The 22,132-nt window shown below is 42.0% G+C and overlaps 1 protein-coding gene across 4 annotated transcripts in view; it reads right to left on the bottom strand.

The window, feature by feature from the left end:
- Positions 1-22,132, bottom strand: part of FRMPD4 (FERM and PDZ domain containing 4) — a 204,125-nt gene that overhangs the window by 85,867 nt on the left and 96,126 nt on the right. Inside the window, exon 1 of one of the 4 annotated variants that reach the window (XM_081196989.1) lies at positions 7,241-7,300. The exons of the other annotated variants lie outside the window; for them this stretch is intronic. The gene's annotated coding sequence lies outside the window, so the exon portion shown is untranslated. Of the gene's footprint in view, positions 1-7,240; positions 7,301-22,132 lie in introns of those variants that run through there. 4 annotated transcript variants of the gene reach the window in all.

The raw sequence follows: 22,132 nt of genomic DNA, 5'->3' as shown, positions 1-22,132 counted from the left end.
GCCTTCACAACAGAGGCCAGATGTTCCTACCAGTGAACTATATCGGGGGGGAACCTGTGGCGCAATGGGTCAGTGTATCTGGCTGTTAACCAGAGGGTTGGTGGTTTGAGCCCACCCAGGAACAGCTGCAGGCAGGATTTCTGCATTGCTAGGGGTTGCACTACATGATCCTTGGGGTGCCTTCCAACTCTACAATTCTATGATTCTGTTTCACAGACCGAATCTTATTTCTGCCATGGTCACTTGGAGCACAGTTCTTCAATCTTGGTTCCCCATATGCTGTTAAACTACAACCTCCACCATCTCAGGCCAGCTTAGGCAATGATCAGGGGTGATGGGAACTGTAGTCCAACAACATCTTGGGCCCCAGGGTTGAAGAAAGCCAACTTAGAACATTTGTTCAGTCAGATATTAATGCAATGCTATTGACAGCAGCGAACAAAACACACACACACACAAAAAACAGCCTTACAAAAAATATATTAAAATCCATCATTGACCCCAAAATGTGCCAGTTCAGGAATTGCATCATACACAGAAGGTGGCTTTTTAGAAAATCAAAAAGAGCTTGCAGGTGCATAGCAATTTCACTTTCCATCATTCTCTGTAAACAAATGCCGCTATTACTTATCTGAACACATGTCAAATGGTTTGCAAGATGCATTTCACATTTTCCAGTGAGTGTTAATTTGTTTCTCTTATCCTCTACAATTATTGTCTTAATTGCAGGTGGCTATTCATAAAATGCAAAGGAGTTTTAAGGATTCTGAACACTCTTTCATCTTTGAAGACTATAGAAGGCTCCCCACCATGCCTGTCCCATTGACAGTCCTAGTCGCATTAAGCCTATCGCAGTGCACTTGAGAGTAAGGTGCCACACAGAAATGCAGTGCAATAAAGGTATGTGGAAACAGCCAAGAAATGAAAAACAAGAGAACAAAGTTTCCCTCTGTCTTATCTTTAAGCAAAACTTTTTTCTAGAAATATACTAAAAAGGGGGGGGGGGTATGCTGGATGGCAAAATACCTGTATTCAAATCTAGGCTTGTCCTAATCATGGGTTTATCAGGGGTCAAAATACAAAATGGGCACAAGATGGACATATGTGTCCTGAATTCCTTCCCCTTGTATCCTGGTCCCCCCCACTGCCATCTATCCCCTAAGATATTCTTACTCCAGTAACCAGGTGTGACCCTAGGCAAAAGGGGAAAGTGGCCTGGAGTCAGTATGGAGGGGAGATAGTTATGGTAGTAAGGAGGATTCAACACTGCTACCTGATTTCCTGTTTTGTACTTTATATCAGTACCCTCAGTTTGAAACCTTCAGTTTAGATACCCGGCTGAAGGATATTTGCATTTGATGATATGATTGGCCCACAGAGAGCCCCCGGTGTTGTAATACATTAGTCCTTTCTGCAATTAAATTCTCATTAGCAAATATGGCATTCCACTACAATAAGAACTTTTTGGCTGTGCGTATGAATAGCCATCGACTCCCCCCCCCCAAAAAAAAAAAATCAAATGAAAAATGCTAAGTTATGTAAGAACTACCCATCGAGTCTTGTAGGTTGTGCCCATCCAGCTAGAATCAATATGAAGAGCCACAGTAAGTGCACACAGCAAGGAGAAAATAATTAACACGTGTACTCTTGAGCTCCATTCATGTCATAACGCCACATAACAGAAAATACAAACACACAGCAGATTCTGAACGCTATATCAGAAATATGGCAAAAGCCTCGTGATTATACACACAGCAACACATAAACAACCACCCAAAAGCTGGCAAGGGAGCAGCATTAAATACACAAAGCAACAGGGGCCTAATTATCAGAGAAATGTGTAAGGATTTTAACACGAAGGCCTTTTTTCCAGCGAGAAGTAAGGAGTAAATGTTCGTGTATTCTAGAAACAATCAAAAACTTTCCACAAGAATGCTTGAGAGTTCATGATTTGGAGGGACTAAAAAGATACACAAACACATATTTATCAGAGTTATTAAGAGGAAGAGCAGTCCCTTACTCTCTACTGAAGGCACTATGGAGGGAGATAAATTGTTCAAGCTCCTTTCTCACTGCTAAGAAAGCCAGTGGAACAGTTTGCTAAGGAAGCAAACATCTGTCATGGTAGCTACTGTGCAACTTGGGGGGAAAGCCTCAGGAAAGACACATGTACCGTATTTTTCGCCCCATAAGACGCACCGGCCCATAAGACGCACCTAGATTTTAGGGGGGGAAATAAAGGAAAAAAATTTTATTTCCCCCCCAGGTGCGCTGCGCTACACAAGGAGCTTGGGGCGTGCGGAGCTCAGCGCGCCCCAAGCTTCTGCATGCCGGCAAGGTCTCCGCTAGCGTGGGAGAGCCGGGCGCCTCTCCCAGGGCTAGCGGACCCCTGCGCTAATCCAGAAGCTTGGGGCAAGCTGAGGTCAGCGCGCCCCAAGCTTCTGCGTGCCGGCAAGCAGTCCGCTGCCGCCCCAAGCCTCCCGCACCCGGCAGGAGGTCCCGCTGGGTGTGCGAGGCTTGGGGCGGCAGCGGACTGCTTGCGCGCACCTAGAAGCTTGGGGCTTGCTGAGCTCAGCGCGCGCCAAGCTTCTGCATGCCGGCAAGCAGTCCGCTGCCGCCCCCAGCCTCCCGCACCCGGCAGGAGGTCCCGCCGGGTGCGCGAGGCTTGGGGCGGCAGCGGACTGCTTGCGCGCCCCTAGAAGCTTGGGGCTTGCTGAGCTCAGCGCGCGCCAAGATTCTGCATGCCGGCAAGCAGTCCGCTGCCGCCCCCAGCCTCCCGCACCCGGCAGGAGGTCCCGCCGGGTGCGCGAGGCTTGGGGCGGCAGCGGACTGCTTGCGCGCCCCTAGAAGCTTGGGGCTTGCTGAGCTCAGCGCGCGCCAAGATTCTGCATGCCGGCAAGCAGTCCGCTGCCGCCCCCAGCCTCCCGCACCCGGCAGGAGGTCCCGCCGGGTGCGCAAGGCTTGGGGCGGCAGCGGACTGCTTGCGTGCCCCTAGAAGCTTGGGGCGTGCTGAGCTCAGCGCGCGCCAAGCTTCTGCATCCCAGCAAGCAGTCCGCTGCCGCCCCCAGCCTCCCGCACCCGGCAGGAGGTCCCGCTGGGTGCGCGAGGCTTGGGGCGGCAGCGGACTGCTTGCGCGCACCTAGAAGCTTGGGGCTTGCTGAGCTCAGCGCGCGCCAAGCTTCTGCATGCCGGCAAGTAGTCCGCTGCCGCCCCCAGCCTCCCGCACCCGGCAGGAGGTCCCGCCGGGTGCGCAAGGCTTGGGGCGGCAGCGGACTGCTTGCGCGCCCCTAGAAGCTTGGGGCGTGCTGAGCTCAGCGCGCGCCAAGCTTCTGCATCCCGGCAAGCAGTCCGCTGCCGCCCCCAGCCTCCCGCACCCGGTGGGACCTCCTGCCGGGTGCGCGAGGCTTGCAGACACTCGCCGGAAGCAGGGGGAGCCCTCCAGAGGGCTCCCCGTGCTTCGGGCGACAGGCTGCCGCCCCAAGCCTCGCGCACCCGGTGGGACCTCCTGCCGGGCGCGCGAGGCTTGCAGGCATTCGCCCCATAAGACGCACCCCGATTTCCCCTTCATTTTTGGAGGGGAAAAAGTGCGTCTTATGGGGCGAAAAATACGGTACTGAACTTGAAAATAGCCTGCTACTACTACTACAAAAAAACACACACACACCAAACTTGCAAGGTATTGAGAGAATGCTCCATGATACAGTCATAATTTACAGTACTAAACAAAAGCCTTGTTATTTAATCTGAAAGCAGAGATTCTTATTGCAGATAGCAGTTATATACACAAGAAGAGTTAGACAAATAAAGGCTTATTCGTGGCAGAATGACACCTGTCCCCTCATATCAATTTACCAAAAAACAAAACCCCTACTCCAGGCATTTATTCCAATTACCTCTTCACTTTCGGTATGATTTCCCTTTCCAGGGTTCTGTGAGACAAACATTTTCACAGTTTGGCTCATGCTGTGAGTTGTCTGTGCTCACCTTCAAAATCTTAGACTGTGGTGGCAGAAGCCAACATTAATAATTCATTTCTATAAATAAATGAAAAATTAATAGCCGGTCTAGTATTCCAGGATAGCCACTTAAAGACCTGGAGCTACACCACAGTATCATCACAACCCCCAAAGTATACAAAGTGGTTTATTTGTGAAACAAGTAATGCTCACAGGATTTATGTCCAGCCAATGTTTCAGTATATACATTAGGAGTCTGATCCTATCAGTCCCTTGCATGTATCATTTAGCTATGAGCTGTTCTCTTCTACGGGGGAAAAAAAATCGATGAAGGCTTGCCAAGGGAAGTCAAGGTTGGCGGAAGAAAATACCCAGGGGTGGAGCAGTGACACGAATGGAGAGGGTGGCTCAAGCAGACCCTATGAAACTACTGAAAAATAGGTCTACTTGTTGACAAAAGAATATAAAAGTTTAAAACAGGATTTACTTCCCAAAAGGTTTGTAAATAGCCTGGGAAAATGTGTTTTGAATTTGATATTTTTAATCAAAACATAGTTATTTAGGAGAATGCAGTTTTAGGCCAGGATCCAAGAAGGAATTGCAATTTTACAATATATGCCCCCTTCCCCTTTTAAAGAGCTACCTTTGCAAAAGCATCCCCCTAACTCATAGCTCTGGGATGCGGGTGGCACTGTGGGCTAAACCACAGAGCCTAGGACTTGCTGATCAGAAGGTCCGCGGTTCGAATCCCCGCGATGGGGTGAGCTCCCGTTGCTCGGTCCCTGCTCCTGCCAACCTAGCAGTTCAAAAGCACGTCAAAGTGCAAGTAGATAAATAGGTACTGCTCCAGCGGGAAGGTAAACGGCGTTTCCGTGCGCTGCTCTGGTTCGCCAGAAGCGGCTTAGTCATGCTGGCCACATAACTTGGAAGCTGTACGCCAGCTCCCTCGGCCAATAAAGCGAGATGAGCGCTGCAGCCCCAGAGTCCGCCACGACTGGACCTAATGGTCAGGGATCCCTTTACTTTTATCTTTAACCCATAGCTCACAGCATGATGCTGATAACGCCAAGGTTGAGGGTTCGATTCCAGAATGGGGCAGCTGCATATTCCTGCATTCCAGGGGGTTAGAAGGGACCCTGAGTATCATCTAGTCCAACACTACAATTTTGCGATCATCATCTAAAATTCAATCCACATATGACAGAGTTTCTCCCAATAGGTGCTCCCCCCCCCCACAGCTGAGTGGTGTTCATGTGGGAGGTACACCCCCCCAAAGGAACAGGTTTATAGTAGGGGGGTGCTCATAGATTCAGCATTGCCACTGGAGGCGCACATAGCCTTCATAGAGAGATATACAAATATAATAAATAAAATAAAATGCTGTTTGAAGTGCTCAGACATCAAGAACTAATTGCGTTTTCTTTCAAGTATCATTGGGAAAAAGCTATCTAAAGGGTTACACTTTGATTACGCAAAGAAAAATCTTCTGAAAAAGTTGGTTGGAGAAAAAAGCCTAACAATTAATCAAGGATTAAATATACATGGCACAAAAAATAAAAATGAGAAAATAGATATTTTAAGACATATTTGATTATCTGAAAGTTTCTGCTAACTTTAATGAGTTTTACAAAGTGGCACAAGATTAGTCTGTGGAGTTCAAAGTTTTTAAATATGTCTAAGTTCCTTCTTTCTATGCTTTCACTGTAATTAGAACAGAACAATGGGCTCCGAGATACTAAAATATATATGCTGCGAAAAGAACCTTCTCTTTAGAAAAACTATTTTGCAACTTACCAACAGACTGAGAAGCCCCTTCATGTCTGCCTTTGATGTAAATGTACAATCAAATTCCTAATACAGTTAAAGAACAGGCAGAGTTTATAAAACCAAGCTGCACTTTGTTTAACAAATGTGGAACAATGACATTTATCTAAACTTTTTACAACTTGAATAGCATTCAATTTTTATTTTTATTTTTTAAAAATCAAGTGTTGACACACAGTTTGAAACTTTACCAATGAAGTGCTGTATTGTGTTGCACTGGAAAGTTACAGGTAGGGCTCTTTTGAATTTTGTGAATTTTTATGTTAAGGTTACCTTGATCAGCAACTCCTAAATAAATGTGGCAGATCGGAATGTGATTATGCTTCACATTTCACACTTCTACAAATTGTATGATACAGTGCTCAGCTCAGAAACATACCATGAATACATATTAAGTGCATTTTCCTGTGATAAAATGAGACTGGTAATGCATATGTTCAAATGAATATCTCGTGATAAAATATCAAAATATGAATTTTAATGTAGCTTTTTAATTAGTTGTTGAAATAATTAAAGTACAAAAATGCAGATTAGCATGGAAAAAGGATGCAGCAAATTTATAAATAAATATAGGCAAAACTGGTACAGACCAAAAATAGTCCAATATACCTATCTTTTGTTATAGTTCAGATCTCTTCTCATTGGTTTGTCTTTGGAAATTCCCCTTCCCTCAGCCTGATCTATCTCACTGAATTTTGTGAGAATATAATGAGAAAACCTTACATACATAAACCTTAGACTTTTTGAAGGAAGTATGATAGCTTGAATTATCAAGCTTTTTGAAAATTCACAGGAGAGAAAGGTAAGGAAGTGCTTTAAAAAGAAAAAAACAGGATAAATTAGGGAAGTAAAAATAACCACAGAGATTTTAGTCACTCAAGTAGCAAACCACCCAAAGGATACGTGGTATAACAGGGCATCCACTATATGTTTCATAATTGGGAAATCAAATCCTTAATTTCAGAGGACGTTTTCCAATAGGAAAAAATGACTTCAGTTGAGAAATGTGAAAAGTAAGATTTCTGCAGCACTAAGCCTGCAGTCCCTGCCATTAATCTTGCAAATGGTGCCTATGTGCACCAATGGAAATCCTGCAAAACAGAACCTCAGAAAACATACCTCAAGGGAGAAAATAAAGCAAATATTGTTCCTACCTCTGTCTGTCCCTTTAAGAGAATGCCTCTTTACCAGGACCATGCCATTAACTAAGAGATAGCCAGCTACCTCTAAAGCATCTCCCTCCCATCTTCACATCCACAGGTGGTGTCCTTTCCCTAATCCACTCCCCCCACCCCAACCCCTACCCCGCCCAGGAAAAAAGAAAGAGATTGGCCTCACTGACATGCTTTGTTTCAACAAGCTTGCAAACACAAATGACAAAATTCCCCTCTGAGTATGTGATGGATCTCCAGGATGCCAAGTAGAGTTGGCTTTCCTGGATTGGTGGATCATCTTCATGCCTTTTAATCTCCAGGCCCTCCCCTTTTGCAACTGCAGAGATAAAAAGAGCAAAGCTTCCAGCTTCCTTCCACCTCCCATTTGTGTGTCTTCGATGAATCACCTGGGATGACCCATTTGGTTTTGCACGTCAACTGAACATATTTTTTGTCAGTTGCTAAGACAACCTCAGATAGTGAGTATGTGTTTTCTTTCCCTTTAAAGCCACTTCCCACTCCTTCCACTCTCTCGTACTGATTTAAATAATTCTGCTCTTTTGATCCGAATTCAGAAGTGGACAACCATTTTGCCTAGTCAAAGGACCTGGTTTTACTCATCTTGCCCCACCAGTTCAAGCTTCCAAGGAGAGGGACTGGGAACTGCAGACTGTACTCTGGCTGCCCCCCTCTCAGATCACTGTTACCACTTTAAGTCCGCACCTCTTTCCCCTTTAACCCGTCTTTGTCTCTGGGTGGGAAATTGGGGTTGGTGCTACCCAGGAGTAAAAAACTGAAAGAAAGCACCAGTCCTACAATACACATGTGAGTGTTTCCTTTGTGTTCCTAAAGATTTTGATGTAACACAAAAGTGATTTTTGTTTTTAAAAATCCCCCCCAAAATGGGCAGGGCTGGCCCTATCATTAGGCAGAGTAAGGTGGGCACCTTAAATGGCACATGCACAGGGAATGATAGGTAATGGTGACAAAGTATTGGATGAGAGAGCTGTGCTTGCCATATGCCTTTCCTGTGCCCCATAAACAAATCTGCTGCTCTCAGGATGTGCCCTGTCACTAGTGTTGAAAGAAGATTCAAAGGAGAAGATTCAGCTACCATCCAGGTCAGCTTCTATACATGAAAATACATGTCATTCACCTCAGGCAACAAAATGTATTGGGGGTTATGCAACATAAGCCAAAGAAGGTGGCTATCTAGCATTTGGTTTTCTTGGGCTCCCTTCCTCTTTGCCCCACTTCTTCAATGTATGCAACACTAGGACTTCAGTATACTGCTTCATTTGACTGCACAGAGGCAGTATTGTAGGTATGGCATAGGACTAAAGCCGTTGCTTGATTGTGTATTACCAGGACAACGGGCAACCCATGAGGGGTCTTTTTTATGCAGCTTGTTGTCAAAGGCAACTTTTACTCAGAAAGGCTTTTTCAATCCTGCGCCAAGATGCATTGAAGACTGTAGCATTTCCTTCCCCCGGCCAAGGAATCCATGCTGGCTGAATTAATGAGAAGGCCTTAATTAAAGGAGTTCATACTTACTTGCTTATGTATTCTGAATGCTGAGGTCTCTGGTGGGTTACATTGGAAATCAGTACAGTTTCATTTATATGCTGCTTAACTCCTACCTACCACAGACCCCTAATAGCTCAACTGTTTCCAAATCCAGGAAAAATAACTTGCTTTTCATGAACATTTTCAAAAAGTCTATTTTATAACAACGACCACTGTCAGATGCTTCTCCAGCATTTCCCTTCTCTTGCCGGAGCACCATAATGTAGGCTATTCCATCTTGATATATAATCAATTGAAATGTGTCCAGATTTCTATCAAAAGCATGCTATGTTCTACTGGTGACCAAGCATCACACATTTTTAATATAACTGGCTGGTTCTCCTTCACACAGCTATTTTGTGTGTATTTTTGTTTTTTAAAGAAATCCATAGCTTTGTTTCTTTTCTGTGTGCAAATTTTCTGGGTTTTTTTATTATTGGTTCATTCCTCGATTGGCATATTTTCAGATTGAATGGTTACTATTGACTCTGTTTTCTGTTCGTTTTGGGTTCAGACGGGGAGGGGGTAAATAATTCCCTAATGTGCAATTGGATTCCATTTTTGTTATGCTCTAATGCTCCAGAAAAGAATGAACTGCAAAACAAGCTGTGAAAGCAGCGATTTCAACAAGGTTTTTCTGCTTTACTTTAATATGAATGTAGGTCATTGCATCAGATGCGCACTAGTTGAAAAGAATGAAGAGGATAAAAGAGAGACTGCTGGAATCGCCATCTAGAATGCCGCTTAGTAAACTGATAAATATTATGCAAAAGTTGGTTGTAGAGTTAGGTGATTCATGTCGCAGGCCAGAGAACCACAAGAACTGCATCATCATCATCATCATCATCATCATCATCATCATCATTAACATTAGGATACTGACCTTCACCCAAGGATCGCAACAGAAAAATACAAAACGAGAACACAAAATACATAATAAGACAAAAGGAAACCAATAACCCCACTCTCACAAACACATTTTAAATGCTGTAGAATGTTAACCAGCCAAAGTTATAGAGAAACATTTTTGTCTGGCGCCTAAAGATATGTAATGAATATGCTAGGTGAGCCTTCCTGGGGAGAACATTCTACAAAACGGGGAGCTATCGCAGAAAAGGTCCATTCTCCTGTTACCACCCTCTGGACCGCTCATGGAGGAGGCACACAAAGAAGGGCCTCCGGTGATGATTGCAGGGCCTGGCTAGGTTCATATGGGGAGAGATTTTGCGGTCCTAAGCTGTTTCAGGTTTTATAGGTCAGAACCTGCACTTTGATTTGGGCCCAGAAATTAGAAGCCAGTGCAATCGGGGCCAGGATCGGTGTAATATGTTCAAACCATCTTGCTCTGGTGAGCAACCTGGTCGCTGAATTCTGTGCTAGCTGAAGTTTATGAACCATCTTCTGAGGCAGCACCACATATCTAGAACATGGATTACTGCAATGCGCTCTACGTGGGGCTACCTTTGAAGGTGACCCGGAAACTACAACTAATCCAGAACGCGGCAGCTAGACTGGTGACTGGGAGCGGCCGCAGAGACCACATAACACCGGTCTTGAAAGACCTACATTGGCTCCCAGTACGTTTCCGAGCACAATTCAAAGTGTTGGTGCTGACCTTTAAAGCCCTGAACGGCCTTGGTCCAGTATATCTGAAGGAGCGTCTCCACCCCCGTCGTTCAGACTGGACACTGAGATCCAGCGCTGAGGGCCTTCTGGCAGTTCCCTCATTGCGAGAAGCCAAGTTACAGGGAACCAGGCAGAGGGCCTTCTCGGTAGTGGCACCCGCCCTGTGGAACACCCTCCCACCAGATGTCAAAGAGAACAACAACTACCAGGCTTTTAGAAGACATCTGAAGGCAGCCCTGTTTCGGGAAGCTTTTAATGTTTGATGTATTATAGTATTTTAATATTCTTTTGGAAGCCGCCCAGAGTGGCTGGGGAAGCCCAGCCAGATGGGCGGGGTATAAATAATAATAAATTATTATTATTATTATTATTATTATTATTATTATTATTATTATTATTATTATTATTATTATTATTTTATTATGTTGCAGTGCTCTAACACAGAGGTTACCAGAGCACAGACAACAGAAGTTAGGCTACCCCTGGCCAGAGCCATCAGCCAAGCTGACAGGAGGCACTCAGCACCACATTAGCCACCTGAACCTCCAGCGACATCAAAGGATCCACTGTAGATGACTGTGTGTTTCCTGATGTGCTCACAAATATCAAAGAGCTGTTGGGTTGTTTCTTTGAATAAAGAGTTAACTTAACTGATGCCATGTGAGTTATTACTGACCTGCTCTTGACATCACCCCTGACAATAACTGTTCCTCCTTTAGCTCATATCATAAGCTCCTCAAAACTTCAGTTACAAATGCCCATTTCATTGTGTTTCTGCCCCATAAAACAATACACATATTTTCTGAGGGACTTTACTTAGAAGCAGTTTGCCAAGACAATTTGACACACCTCTGTAATTATTAATTTTGTTTTATTGTATTTTGCTATGATTTTGACTGTGAGCCACCTTGAAATGTCCTTGGTTCTAAAATTAGCATAGCATTATTTTAAATAAACAAATGTTAGCTTCTTTCATTGTACAGTTGCCCATATTAGGTGGCTCTATACATAAAAACTTACCTCCATAGGAATTAATATCAGTATCAAAGGCCTTGATTTCAGTACCTTGGAGATTTAGTTAGTGAGTTTGTTAGTGAGCATGAAAGGTAGGGTCTATCTGTGGTGACGCTGCATCTCTGAAAATCTCTCCCAAACTAAAAGTGTCAGACTCACTCACAGTTTCTCTTTTGTCAGAAATTGAAGGCACTTTTATTTTGATGGACAATGAAGACAAACTATTAACTGTATGAAGCTTTCAATGCAGATTTGAAAAACAAGAGAGACAACAAACTGGAGAGAGGGAAGGGAGCAGCAAGAATAAGGGATAAGTGTGTTAGTACATGCAATTAAACACATCAGGGAGAAACTACTGTTTAGTGGTAGAGAGCATGTTTGGATGCAGAAAATCCCTGGCGTCTCCAATAAACAGAATCACAGGTAACAAAACTGGAAAGGACCTGAGACCTTGGAGGGATGAAGCCAGTCATTGGCTAGGGTATTGGGATAGATCAGTGGTCTGACTCAGGATATGACAGTGTGTACAGTGATTCTGAAGCCCTCTTTGAAAGAAATTTGAGCATTCGTTCCCCTTGTTTGCTATTTGCTGCCAGAGTTCTCCACTCTCAAGCTCAGAGTAAGACATGGAGCGGGAGGATGCATCACTCGGTGAACTAAAGCTTCTCATTCTGGCATTTTCCAAGCTGGAAAACATGGTCTTACTTGATGGCACACATCCCCAGGAAGTTCTCACGGTAGCATGCCCTGGGAGCCAATGGATATAGAATCAGGCAACACCACTTTTTTTAAAAAAACAGACCAATTCTCAACTGGGATAGGGTCCAAAGTGGTCCCAGGTGAGCCAGCCTTCAGAAGGCCCCAGCCTTGTGCTGAGCTGACTGTTCTTCCTATGTGAGTGAAAACACTCCAGCCAGCACCTTCCAGAATGCTCTGTCCAGGGTCCTGACAGATCCTGCCTTGTCTGCCACGATCCTTCTCCTATTGCAGTCAGCTTCCCTTAAGCTTCACGCCATAACCCACAGGGTAGGACACAGTTTTGCCATTCTTTTCCTAATGGAAAATATAAGGCCACATCACATATTACATTTTTTTAAGGGTTTGCCTCAGTTATGTTATGTGTGCCTGAAAGGGACTTCATTGAAAGGTGGTGAACTCTCATTCACTGGAGGTTTTTAAGCAGAGGCCATGGATGCTTTAGTTGACTTTCCTGAATTGGAGGGGGTCCCTTCCAGCTCCACAATTCTATGACTCTTTGAATGCTTCTACTGTAGAGTTACAATTGACAGGAAGCCATGACAGGAAGTCAGCAACCGATTGAGTATACACAGTGGCAAGCCTGACTTGCTTCTGCTGGGTGTGTGAAGTAGCCCTCAGTGATTACAGTAACATGACCCCATTTATCAAAATGGATTCTATTGCCATCTCAGCCAGGGGCAAAACTACATTAGGGTTGAATATATAAAACCCTTGTTTACTACAGGAATGAAAAGTATAAATTTATTCGACATGATATGTCATGGAATAAATGCAACCTGCACACTGCATATATATAGTTTGCTTCTTGCTGAACATTTCTGAAGTGTCACAATGTTCACTTTATAGCATATTATTCTGCTTATTAATTTGCACTATCTATAGTCCCTCTTTTCATCCTTCTTGAAAATTATTAGTGCTTTTCAGACTAAGGATAATAATTTTAAGGAGGGTTTATATTATACCGATCAATATCTGGCTAATGACTTAACTCTGACCTTTTGCAAACATTTAAAAGAGCAGCCTGTTTTTATTATGAACATTATTAATTTTGTGGTGTGTAATTGTCATAACTTTTATGGCTGGCCATAAAGGGCATGTGAATTACTTGCTCAGGAGCCAAAATAGCTAGTTTCTAGAAATGAAACATTGCAAAGGCTTTCAGTGAAGCCATAAATAACCAAATCGAGGTTAACTGGAGAGTGGCACAGATCCATTTACCAGCTCATGGTTATATGCACTGATCTCTGCCTTCATACTTCAGCAACACTAGCTATGGAATATCAAAGACCAGGTGGATTGTTTGTGCCTGGTTCCATGAATTCACAATCCTTTGTAAAATGAACCTTCTGGCCTAGAAAGACAGGGCCCTTTTTCACTATGGCAAAGATTGTTGTGAGGGGCGGGGGGACTGGAGGCCGTGTTAGAGAAGGAATTAGCCAATTTTCTGCCTTGCAACAGGCAAGGCATTGAGATACATTCAACCAAGGTCTCACATGGGCAACGAAGAGGCAACAGCCTGTTTCCCATCTGAGCAGCCAGTAGACAGGGTAGACAAGGAGCTATTCGTTTCTCATGCCTTCTAGTGCTTCCAGTTGCATTTTGGTATCCAGTGCCTTTATCTCCCTTGGGTTGGTCCTAAAGAGGAGGCAATGACTATAAATGTTTGGTCAAACCCCAAGCCCTGATGTTCCTAGCCCCTGTTGACATGCTGACAAATTCTAAGGAATCCCTATGGCTTCTGTGAGGAGGTACCTCTTCTTTTGGGTACATCAAGAACGTATTATTTCACTTAAACAGGTGGTAAAAGAAGAACAGCCCATGCACACTTCAAATAGATTTGATGTGTCAGAGCGGGGGTCAGAAATACAGACAGGGAATTTTATATTTAGCAACATATTCCGGCTGTTGAATTGTCATTTTAAAATGTGAAGGTTCATTATTATTTCACAAGTTGTGTATGTCTTTAAGGGCCAGGGCATATAACAAGACCCAGCCTTGCAGCTGTGAAACATAGCAGGTGCTGCTAGGTTGTGTTAATTAAGCTGTGTCAGCATTTGGGCATAGTATATAAGGAGCAGCACCTAGCTCTCCCATTACCCTGGGGGTGGGTTGGTCATGTTTGTTGTTGTTATCTTTAGTGTAAAAGGATTTTTTAAAAACCTTAAAGGATTTTTTAAAAAAAAATCCATTAAAGGATTTTTTAAAACCTTGTTTAAGAAGTTTTTGAGCTCCTTGTTATGCATGGTCGCCCCAGCAAGCTCTCTGCAGCGCTACTAAACTGCAAATATACAACACTGGTGAGATGTCATGGTAGAGGTTAGAAAATGCCTGACTTTTGCTCTCCTTTACAGCATTCCGGAATTATGGTACTTTGTTAACTATGATTACTGGAATCATTAAATAAATGGGGTAGACTTGGGGGTGGCTTGAAAGTGGAACCACAAGGATACAGTATGAGGGGACATGACAGAAGTTTTAAAAAAGTATGCATTGGGGTGAGGAGAAACTTTTTTTTACCCATCTCTCATGATAGAAGTCAGTGAAACCCAATGGAACTGATCAGCAAAAGATTCAGGACACACTAAATAGTTATCCACACAGCACATCATAATTGTTTATGGAGTTCATTGACACAAAGCATGCTAATAGCTACTAGGTGCAATACTAAGTATGTGTACTCAGAAGTAAGACCTATTGCATTCAATGGGCTTCTTCCCAGGCAAGTGGAATTAGAATTGCCATTTTAGATCCCTTAACTGGAAAATAAATCTACCATTGGCTACTAGTTGTGGTGGCAATGTGCAGGCTCTTAAATTCAGAGGCAACATGCCAGTAAGTACCAGTTGTTTGAAAGGAACAATAGAAGAGGGATATCACATTCATGAACTGCTTATAGGCTTCTCAGAAGCATATGAGAAACATAAGGAATAAATACATACATAAATAAAATAAATCCACCATGAATAAATACATAAATAAAATAAATCCACCATGAGAAACAGAATGCTATACTACTGTATATGTCAAGTTGGTCCAATACAGTAGGATTATTATGGTCACAGGGTTCTAGAAAGCAACTCTGAGCAACTTCATGGCAAATTAATCTAAGACAGTAATTTGCACATTACTGGTGGTGTGTAGTGCAAGAAAAAACATTACTCAGTAACTTACAAAAGGTTCTGTGATCTCAGACTTCTCACCCACAGACAAGTCTCTTGCTGAACTTCTGCATTATTCCCTTTTCTATCCCCATCTGTACAAGTAATTCTTATCTTTGTATTGTGTATCATTCCATCATTCCCAGTATACAGATATTTCCAGAACTGAACGACTGCAGAATCTCTTTTGTTCTGCTCATCCCTAGCGCTAACTCTTACACACTCAAAAAGTAATTCTGTAAGTGTGTGCATTTGCATGTGTTTAATTTTTAAACGCCCTTAATTAGATTAAAACAAAACAATAATTTTCCAGAAGCATATTTCTAGTAAATTGTTCTTCCAGTTTTAACTCTGAAGAAAATACTACAACAAGATTTAGGCTGCAATCCTGTACACACTTTCCTGGGAGCAAGTCCCATTGAACCTAGCAACATTATGGAAACATGATAGGATTGCAACGATCACTTTAAACCCCACAGAATATACATATCTACACAATTCTGTTTGCTATCTCTTCTATAGTTACTAACAGGGAAAGCTTCACTACACAGAAGAAGTAGCACACAATCCAATCATTTGAAAGAAAATGAATGCTTAATAGAGAGCAATTTGAGATTGAAATAATATATGATAACAGAACAAACATGAAAGAAAAATATTATCAACTTGTTATAAACACCTAAGTTATGTGCAACACAGAATTGGAAATCTCCAGACGTTAACCAATTTTGCATTGGATTCATAAAGTACTGGGTATAGAGGCAATGGAAAAGCATAGCGCAGGAACTAGCCAACATTAAGCTGTTTTAATGACGCTCCATTCATGGAAATTTTTAACACACACTTGCTGCAATCAACGGAACTTTAAAATGCTCAACTATGGCTGGCTCAGGAACCTGCTGCCTGAACAGGACGAAAGAATGAAACCCAGGGCTGTGCACACACTATACTTTACAAGCACATTTGAAGGACATTATCCCCAACTCAATGAATTCTGGACACTGTAGTTTATTAAGGGTTGCTGAGGACTGTAACACTTTGAGGGCTAAGCTACATTGCCCATAATTCTATGAGTAGAATAATGTGCTTCAAACGTGCTTTGAGGGTATAGTGTTTGTGCAGCCATAGTCTGCAAATCTCCAGAAGAAAATACATTTTAATTGCTATATAGAATAGCCAAATAGAATAGCTACATTCACTTGCAGAAGTTGAAAGAACACCTCTCCCCACCCCCTTGACTTTATAAAGCTGATTTGGGATAATCATTCAACTAAAATGGTTTTCTTTCCTTGTTTGTGGAGAATTTCAGCTGTTAAATCATATACTTGGTTGGAGTTCAAATAGCTGCCAACTGCCTATAAAAGAATCCACAATACATGCTATTTTTCCTGTCGTACCTTAGTAGGCTTAGTTAATGGATTGCATAAGTGGTATCACAAACTATTTTCCATCACATGAATGGGCCATGAACCCAGTCAGCACACTTGGATCAATTTGCAATAAAAACATTTCATTAAAGAAGAATACATAGAATAAAGGTGCTTTGTGAAAGAAAACCTATTATACATTCTAATGCTTTCAAAAGATACTTACACTCTTGAAATCTGAAGGAAAGCACAAACTCTGAGTTCCACAGCTCTATAACAGCCACCAATAATGACTTACTACATGTGCTAGTTCTGGGTTGTATCCAACATGAGTTCTACTCAGAGGAGACCCACTGAGATGAATAGGTATGCTGATAATAAGGGATGCAGGGAGAGAGCCCAAGATAGGAAAAGAAGTGGAAATGGAACCCTTGCTACTGTAAATGAATTCAGATCTGCAGGGCCTGATGAACTGCATCCATGGCTACTTAAGGAATTTGCAGATGTAATCTCAGAGCCTCTGTCTATAATTGTTGACAATAGGTGAGGTCCCAATAGATGGGAGGTGGGCAAATGTTGTCTCTATCTTCAAAAGGGTGCGGGGAGAAGACCCAAGCAACTACTGCCTGGTTAACTTGACGCTGATACCAGGAAAGGTGACCTCCTCTACTTCCTAAGGAAGGAGCTATTATTTGCTTTTTAGTCCAGAACCAAGCTTTGTAAGAAGGATGAAGCCCCATTACATGTCCAATAAGTCTTCCTAGAAGCCACTCAATGCTGAAGGTCACTGTGGATGTTTGTCCCATATTCCCGCCCCCCACTACAGCAATAAAACATGGGAAAACTTCAGCAGGAAAGAGATTAGGCCACAAGAGACTCACACATAATAGGGAGCAACCTAGTCACCACCACAAACTCCATGAACTGAGCAAGGACTGATAATCTGAGCTTTCCCATCAACTCTTTTAACACTAGCTTTAGCCAAACCCCACTCACTTCATTCTCATCCCAAATCCATAATTTCAGTGGTGCCCATTATGTTTTGGTCCCAGATATTGTCTTATTTTTACTTTCAAGGTAATGCCACTGCAGCTCATTAATCTTTCCAAGACAGGAAAAAACTCAAGCAAACCTAGCATCCACTATCCCTTGAACTTGTCTGTCCGATAGTGACTATCCAACCTAATATCTAAAGCTTGAATCCTGATACTTGGGGGAAAGGGCAAAGGAAGATTGCACAAGTTTTCATCTATCTCAAGGCTAAACATTATTGAGTTCTAAAATAAACTGTCACTGGTTCACATCAACACATGATGGGATATATAAAGCTTAGACTTTGTAAACTTCTGCATGGTGTATCTTCCCCATGCTCTGCAAGAAAGCCGTTTAACATAGAGCCTTTAGGAATGCCAGCCCACCTATACCACCTCAAACTGAAGAGCATGGTGGGGATGCTCATCTGGAAAATGATAATTCACAGTTGCACAGCATGCATGTGTGTTTATAATAAGCTCTCATATTTCAAAATCATGCAAAAGACCACTGTGCTTATGGAAAATGTAATTGAGCTTGTGAAGTCAAGATGGACTATGCCGTTCCCTACATTCTGAAAATAAATGACTCAGCTAGAAACTTAATGCCATGAAGCTATTAGCTTCAGACTAATATTATCAATCAAATGTTCAGTAGGAAATTTTCCTGTCTATAAATACTAACAGTGATTTGAATCCAGATCACCTGTCTGAGAGGGCTCATCTGCACTTTTCGTTAGTCCTGGTTAATGTTTGTTCTGATTCAGGGGTAAACAATAAGTTTTCCCGAGGAAAGTGGAATGACACAAAGCAAACCTGATTAGACCCTTGCCTACGAATCATGGACTGTGTCTAGAAATCGCAGCATAAATGGAAGTGTGGGTGACCCCTGTGTCATAACACTCTCTCTACTACACCACATGTGGAGCACAGTATGCCACAAAATATACTGCTGATGTCCCAAATAATCTTCATTTTAAAAAGAATTTTAAGGCATTTCTATCGTAGCTGCATGGAGACTGCCAGATACCTATAATCAAAGCTTTCAGACACCATGCCATGCTTTTACATGAGGGAACAGGTTGACTCTTCCATACCTAACAATTTTCTAAATGTAGCAACTTAATGTAAAATACTTTTTATGGCACCATTGTTATTGTTTAAGTTGCAAGAGGAAAAGAATTCACTGGACACAAATTAATGCCAAGGTACCACTTGACTAAATTGTCTGTGCTGCAAGATGGAGAGTTTAAGAGGTATTTGGTAATTGACAAGGCTTCTATAATTTAGGTTAGGTAGTTGCTTCAAGCAATTTCAAACATCTCTCTTGGAGTCTCTGTACTGTGCTCATATACATATAAATTCATTTTATTGCACAAAAATCACAATTCAGCACAGAGGGAAAGAGAGAGATAACTGGATGCCATATAGCCAGCCTCAATTGCAGAGTGCTGTCAAGCTGAACCTGCCATAGAAAGATAAAAAACTGTAAAGCAAGGGATATGCACAGTTCAGAAGGTAAGGAGTATAGTAATTGACTATTAATCAGTTATCCAAATTGCTTCCATTTAAGCAAGATGCAAGATGGTAATGCATTGCTATGAAAGGCAGCCAGATTTGGGATTATGCCCGCTCTTCTCAGTTAAATGAATCAGAAAAGTACTCAGCAAGTGTACTGTCCATTTGGGAGCTGGCAGTCTTTCCAAGGTTCAAGGTAGCTCTGTTGGGAATGGATACTTAAAGAATCAACAATCCTACAAATCACAAGAGGAGAAAAAACACTGCAATAGTGCAGATGGGGGAACATCCACTCACCCAAAAACCTGGGAAAAGAGGTGCATCTTGACCCAGTGCCAAAAACTATACAACAATGGTGCAAGATTCAGCTTGGAGGGGAGGCCATTCCACAACCTGGAAACAACAGAGGAGGCCCTCTCACACAACACATATCCCTCAAACCACAGCATGTGGCAGTTCTGCTAACAGGGCTTCTTCTGTCCATCTTAACACAGAGAAGCAGGCTAATAATGACATAAGTGCTCCTTCAGATATTTGAGGCCCAAGTTGTTTAGAGATTTGTGTGTCAACTTTGTGTGTGTGTGTGTGTGTGTGTGTGTGTGTTGTTATTGTTGTTGTTGTTGTTGTTGTTGTTGTTGTTGTTGTTGTTTAGTCGTTTAGTCGTGTCTGACTCTTCGTGACCCTATGGACCAGAGCACGCCAGGCACTCCTGTCTTCCACTGCTTCCCACAGTTTGGTCAAACTCATACTGGTAGCTTCGAGAACACTGTCCAACCATCCCGTCCTCTGTCATTCTCTTCTCCTTGTGCCCTCAATCTTCCCCAGTATCAGGGTCTTTTCCAAGGAGTCTTCTCTTCCCATGAGGTGGCCAAAGTATTGGAGTCTCAGCTTCACGATCTGTCCTTCCAGTGAGCACCCAGAGCTGATTTCCTTAAGAATGGATAGGTTTGATCTTCCTGCAGTCCATGGGACTCTCAAGTGTCTCCTCCAGCACCATAATTCAAAAGCATCAATTCTTCGTCGATCAGCCTTCTTTATGGTCCAGCTCTCACTTTCATACATCACTACTGGGAAAACCACAGCTTTAACTATACGGACCTTTGTTGGTAAGGTGATGTGTAGTAATATGTAAATAAAGTAATGAAGACATGACATCTTAATCGATATGCATATGGATGTATATTCTACAATGCATTCATTATAACTTAAAGGCAGAAAGAACTTCTGTGAAAGAAAAGTAGTTTTCTTTTTTTAGTTACCACATTTTAAAAAGGTGATATTCTTCATGTGACTGATACTTTGAGAATTGAGGTTTTATAGTTTTGCCTTTTCATATGTGGCATACTGTGATTAATGTTAGATTTTTGAGCATTTAAGCTTTGTGTGCTGTACATATTGTGATTGAATACTGTACTATTTGTTGCATTCAATTTCTTATGTTGGGTATTTGGCTTTCTTCAGTGTATAATTTTATCTCTGCTTTTAAACACATTTCCCTTTGATAGATAGTTTCCTTGATGCACAAACCCACCCATGCACCTTCCTTTCCCATAACTACTTCTTAACTGAATGTGTCGTAAAAGAATTCAGGTAATTTATATGCAGTTCTTTTATTTGTCATATAGCCATCTGAAGTATTTATGTTATTCTAATACTTTGCCTCAAACCAAACATCTATCTTTGTGAAATATATTTGCTTTTAGTGGGTCACAGCTAAAGGGAATTTGCAAAGCAATTTATATTAACCTGGGTTGTCTTTGATCAATATGGAGCTATGAAGCCACACAATTTGTCCTTGCACTTAAAATAGCTGTAAGCCATTTAGAGTTGGAAAGTAACACAGAGATGTTAACAACAGGTGAGGCAAACAGAAGCTATGCATAAAATTCATTGTGGAGCTTCACATGAGGGAGAAAGATTTTTCATTTAACAAAAGTGAATGATGGTAAACTCAATAAATTATATGCAGGAGAAGCCAAACAGCATGGTAGCTAACCTACCTGCAAGTATATTATGACTGAAAAGTCTTAGGATGGTTTTGCTTTCTATTTTGAAAGAGATTCATGATGAGAGACAAATGACTTATTTGCTCAGGTAATTGGTTTCACATGGAACATGGAAACTATTTGCAGCAATAACACAAAACAAAACAATAAAAATGTATCTTTGCTCAGCTCCATGCCACACAATGACAACATAAAGATCAACCCCTTTGTCTGCAAAAGAGGTCACAATAGCCAATAGCAATTAGCAGCATTAGTTTGTGACCTGCACATAAATTAGATAGCTCAGGGTAGCGGCTGTGCACTAATGATATATTGTCTGTAGTATTTAAGTGTGCTGAAATAATACCTTCTCTCTCTTCCCAGGTTAGCTTTCCCTTTCAAATTTACACAGCTCTCATTTACTCTGGAGATTTCTAAATACTTTCCACACATAGCCAGTTATCCTGTGTAAGAATTCCTGGAATAACTTAAAACTTTGCTTTGCTTACACGTTTGAATCAGAAGCTTTCCTGAGCTGAAAAGGTGCAAAATCAGGGTATTCTTTGTCAATCTGGGGTAATTGGCAATATAAAACAGTAGCATGATTATTATGCCTAGAATGCAAATGGTTGTAGAAACATGGTAACCTCTGTAAGTGGCCCATGAAAGGAGGGATGCACAGATCAGTTTTGTTTCTGTTCATTCATGTCTACCCCATTTTGTTTATGATGTAATGTGCTGTTTTTTAAAAATAAAATAAAACCCACACCAAAAATCCATTTAGATACATATTCATTGCTAAAAGTGTGTTTTATCTTAAAGATGCATTTTAAAGCACATTTTTGTACATTTTCAAGCAGAGAACTGTATTATAAAATTTGGAGGCCTGTAAAATCTGAAGGATCATTGTGTTTGCCTTCTGTACATCTGTCTGGAAAGTGTCAACCAGGGTTAATTTGCATCACAATTCACAGAAATTAGAGTGACGAAAAAAGCCCAAAACACATAGTACAGTATAAGGAATTATTTGTATATGTGCATGGCTAGCACAAAATACAGCAACTAAGGAAGCTCAGTTGTGCATCCTTACCACACTCACATGATGCTGTGTTAAAGGAATTGCACTGGCTACTGATTAGCTACTGAGCAGAGTTTAAGGTTTTGTTGCTAACAT

This window comes from Podarcis bocagei (genome assembly GCF_964188305.1).
Source record: "Podarcis bocagei genome assembly, chromosome: 6".
In the NCBI taxonomy this organism is placed as follows: domain Eukaryota; kingdom Metazoa; phylum Chordata; class Lepidosauria; order Squamata; family Lacertidae; genus Podarcis; species Podarcis bocagei.
The sequence above is the reverse complement of the archived record's forward strand: the minus strand, read 5'-3'. Positions and strand labels throughout refer to the sequence as shown.